Source organism: Trichechus manatus, unplaced genomic scaffold (genome assembly GCF_000243295.1).
Source record: "Trichechus manatus latirostris isolate Lorelei unplaced genomic scaffold, TriManLat1.0 scaffold00017, whole genome shotgun sequence".
Lineage (NCBI taxonomy): Eukaryota > Metazoa > Chordata > Mammalia > Sirenia > Trichechidae > Trichechus > Trichechus manatus.
The window spans coordinates 26,099,591-26,104,067 of NW_004443953.1; the positions used below are offsets into that span (position 1 = coordinate 26,099,591).

At 48.4% G+C, this 4,477-nt stretch overlaps 1 protein-coding gene across 12 annotated transcripts in view; it reads left to right on the forward strand.

The window, feature by feature from the left end:
• The first annotated feature begins 1,550 nt into the window (after positions 1-1,550).
• The window catches only part of DSE (dermatan sulfate epimerase), a 140,921-nt gene continuing 137,994 nt past the window's right edge, over positions 1,551-4,477 (forward strand). For 2 of the 12 annotated variants that reach the window (XM_023727703.1, XM_004372487.2), the window contains exon 1: positions 1,551-1,795. The gene's annotated coding sequence lies outside the window, so the exon portion shown is untranslated. Of the gene's footprint in view, positions 1,796-2,299; positions 2,531-2,890; positions 3,800-4,477 lie in introns of those variants that run through there. The other 10 variants (XM_023727697.1, XM_023727696.1, XM_023727698.1 and 7 more) reach the window with 9 other exon arrangements.

Consider the following 4,477-nt stretch of genomic DNA (forward strand, 5'->3'; position numbering starts at 1 on the left):
GTGGTTACTGCTTCATCTGAAGAGTTCTCAACCCTGGTTGCACATTAGGATCACCTAGGAGATGATTTTAAAATGCCAGTGCCTAGAGATTCTGATTTTATGGGTCTGGTGTGGGGCCCTGGCAGAAAGTATTTTATCAAAACTCTTCCACTGATTTTACTGTTGCAGCTGGATTGAAGAATTACTGGACTAGACGACTACTTGTTGATATGTTAAAAGAAAGTAAACCAGATGTTTTCTCTAAGTCTCTTTCAAATTTGAGAAAATAAATGGAAACTAATACTTGTGGAGCATATGTTATAGCTCAGCACATTTACATTTTATCTTCTTTAATAATCGAATTAATATATGTAAATCCTTTAATTGAATGCCTTTGTGTAGTAAGCCCTCAATAAATATAATTATTAGCTATTATTATCGCATCCTCTCTAAAGCCTGTCTATGAAGGTGTCATCCCTACGTTTACCAAAAAAAAAAAAAAGAAAGAAAGAAAACCCAGTTGCCATCAAGTTGATTTTGATTCATGGCAACCCCACGTGTGCAGAGCAGAACTGTCCTCCATAAGGTTTTCAAGGCTGTGACTTTGGGAAGCAGATTGCTAGGCCTTTCTTTTGAGGCAACTCTGGATGGGTTCCAACCACCTGCCTTTCAGTCAGTAGTCAGCCCTTAATCAATCTGCACCACCCAGAGATATCCCTACATTACAGATGAATAAACTGAAACTCTGAAGTTAAGTTGATTTTCCAAAACCCTCAAGTAGTGAACTATAAAATTAGGATTTAAACCAGATTTAAAGCTAATTTTTCTAAATTCCAGAGCCTTTGTTGTTTTCCCCTACAGGACACCTCTAAAAGATCTAGGGGTTTACACAAATCATAATTTACCTGAGTGAACATTAAAAAATATTTTTTCTTTTCTTTCTTTGAACATTTTAAAATTTAAATTTACCAAACCAAATCCATTGTGGTCTAGTGAATTCTGAGTCATAGCAACCCTACAGGACAGGGTAGAACTGTCCCACAGGGTTTCCAAGGAGCAGCTGGTGGATTGGAACTGCCAACCTTTTGGTTAGCAGCCAAGTTCTTAACCACTGCGCCACCAGGACCACGTTTAACAAACCAGATCCTCTCAACCTGTTTGTAAGGAGACTGTCTTAAATGTAGTCTCTGAAAAAGAAGAAAAGTAGACGTCCACATTTTTTCCTAAAGTGGTCTGATGGAAACTTCTCCGTAGATTTTGAGAACCTCTGAGAGCAGGAAGAATGCGTAGAGGTATCTCCTCAGAACTTAAAACAGAGCATTCGAAGCAAACAAAAAGGGAAAAAACTGCTCCCAAGTAAAACACTTTCCATACTAATGAATGGGTAATGTAAACAACTGTCACTTTTGTGCAGCCTAGCGCTGGTAGGTTAATCACATATTAACACTTAGGAAGGGACAGTTACGCTCGGCTCGAGGTGATGGCCTGGTCATATCTGACATCTCCCCTCAGCCAAGTTGAGCCCAGCTGAGTTTGCTTGCGCTCAGTGGTTTGTGTTAAGAGTACAGGAGAAACCTTCTCCAAGGGGCTGTGACTAATAAGATTGTAAACACTCCACTTGAAGACCTCCTCCGAGGTCTTCACAAATACGCAGGCTTATGAGATAAGGTAAATAAAGTTTCCTCTTGTGGGCTGCATACGACGTCAAACGCTCTGTTCCTGACACCTTACCTTTTACGATTAAAATCTGTTCAGTTTGCTTGTGGATTTAGTGTATTTCGTTACTACAGCTGAGGCGAGAACTGCTTCTGAATAGGTGAGTTTTTCCACCTTCTCTCTGAGTAGAAAGTGGAACTTACAATGCAGGAGAAAAGAGAGGTAACTATTTTGGAGACAGCGGACTGGAGTGGACACCCCATCGCGTAGTAAGATTCTCAACGTTCTCCTAGCTTTCCTCTTCCCAGGCTGTACAGACGCATCAGCTCTTCCCCCTGGGCCTCCAAAAGTAACTTTGCACCCGAAGCGTAAGGGTCATTAGGAACTAGAGCAAGTTAGAGCAGAGGAGGCCTGGCAGGGGAGGGGCGCGTGGAGCAGGGGCCCGAGTGGCGGGGAAGGCGGAGCGCTGCTCGGAGCAGCGGTCCCGTGGGAGGAGGGGGAGACAGCAAGGCGGATCCGAGGTCGAGGTGCGGTGGGTTGGGGTGCCAGGTTCCCCTTCCCCATCCTCGCCGGCCCGGGCTCTGGTGACGTTGCGGTTTCCTCCTCCCTCCAGCGGAGCCTCTGCGCCTGCCGCGTCCCGCCCTCCGCCTCTCTCCCTCCACACCCACCCGCTCGCGCCCTCCCGGCTGGCAGCCGCGCCGGCGGAGGCTGCAGCGGGGCATCCCGTGGCGCGGCGCCCACGGGCACCTATGGCGCGGCGGTTGCGTTGAGGGCTCGGCTCCGAGGGCGCCGGGGGCCAGGCGCCCTGGAGTAAGGGGGGCCAGGAAGGGGCTTCGGAGCCTGGGCCGAGGCTGCGGAGGCGTCACAGGACAGGACAGAGCCTTAGCCGGGAGCGGTAAGCTGAGGGGCGCGCAAAAAAAGGGAAGGGGCGCGCAGGGGACGCCGCTCTGGGCCCCGCACGACGCAACTTTCTTCCGGAGCCTCGGGCGGATCGCCAGCCGTGTTGGCCGGGCTCCGGCGGGAGGCGGAGAGCCACGTCCCTCGCCGGGCGCCGAGTGCTGCGGTCTGTGCGCCGGGGGCCGGCTTAGCGGGGCTTCTGGTGGGTGCGCGCGGAGCCCTGGGCTTCCCCAGCTGCGGGGCAGCTTTCCGTCTCCTCCCATCCCTTGAACGCCCAGCACGGCGTCGGGCGCACGCTTTAGGGTGCGTGGGATTTGGCAGGCTGAGCCGCGATTTTCCGGACGGCCTGTGGGGCTTCGGCTTCCGTCTACCCGGTCGGGGGCACAGCCTCACGCCTTCCCTTCCTCACACATCCCGGTTAGCGGGGCTGGAGTCGGGTGGTGTGCCAATCCTGGCTCTGGCAGCCCGACTTTGCGGCTGCGAAAGCCGAGGAAGCACGTCCACAGCCTCCCCCAGACGTGGATTCCAGCGCTGCTTGGCTCCACCGACACTCGGAGAAATTGTTGGTAAACCTCACTCTGGGACGCTGCGCGGGCTGGGATCCCAGAGCAGCCTCTGGTCGGGATGTGTGTCTAGAGGAAAAGAGAGAGCTTACTCACGGGTTGGGAAGCTCTGTAAGCGATGCCACATGGGCTCAGGCGTCTGCTGGGACCTGAATCTCAGCTACATTTCTAACCCCAGAACTTCTTCGTTTTCGTCTCTCGTTTTAGGCAGCAGCCTCCTCTTAGACCGGCTAGTATTAAGGTTGAAACTGAATCCATTGCTTAAAAGCATGAGGTGAACCCCGTTTACTTGGAATTCCTTAGGTCAGGAAATCGCACTTTGAGTTTCTAGGGAGCTTCTTATAATAAAGTCCTTTTAAACGTTTTTCGTTGGTCATGGTTTAGAAAAAGCTATTTAATGATACATTAAATTGGAGAATGTGCAATATTTCATGGACTATTTAGACTGTACCACTAAATGGGATCACAAAAAATGTTGGTAACTTACATGGAAGAAATAAAACGTAGGAATATCTGTCTGATTTTTTGTCTTTTTTCCTCTTAAGGTCACTATACACATCTAACTCCTTTGTGAAGTATGTAGGTTTAAGATGTATTCCAGTAAAAATAAAGAAAGGAAAAGATTGAATTTAATGACTCTGTCATCTAGTGACTCCTCTGTGCGGAAAGTGCAAGACAGTGCTGGTTCCTTAGGAGACAGACAGGTGTGTATAAGAAACACACAGCCCTAGCTTTCTTGGAGCTGCTAATCTAGATAGGAAGAAAAACATCAATAAACCACAGCGGAGAGTTTGAGCTTGGGAACAGTTCTTCGTCATTGACTGTTGTTACATGATGTCAGTTTCAGTTTCTTCAGCTTTTTGTTAAGTAAATAACAGTGGCTTACAAAGTAAATTTTGACAGTTAGGTTAAAAAATATTGGTAGTGTAAATCCCCAAATGCATTGCCATGGAGTCAGTTCCAGCTCATGGCGACTCCATGTGTTACAGGGTAGTACTGCTTCATAGGTTTTTCTTGGCTGTAATCTTTAGCCCTTTCGTTACCGTTGGTATAAACAGTATGCCAGCCGCTTTTTATGCCTCTAGACCTCAGAGGTAAGGTGTTATTCTGCTTTTAATGCGTTTGGTGTCCAGGTGGGTCGCTTTTGAAATGCGTGGAGCTCAGCAGACAAAAGGGAGAGCCTTACTGTTGTGTAGGTTGAGCATTCTATTAGGTGATGCTTCCTGGATGTGTTAGTTTTGTGAACTTTTGCTTTTTTCCCCCTTTATTTCTGTGAGATAAGGCTTGTGAGCGTAGTTATGGCTTTCTTCTGTGACAGTGAGGGAGCCCTGGTAGGTTTGTTTTGGTTTTTCTGTCTCATATTTGGAAAACCAGAGGTTCCC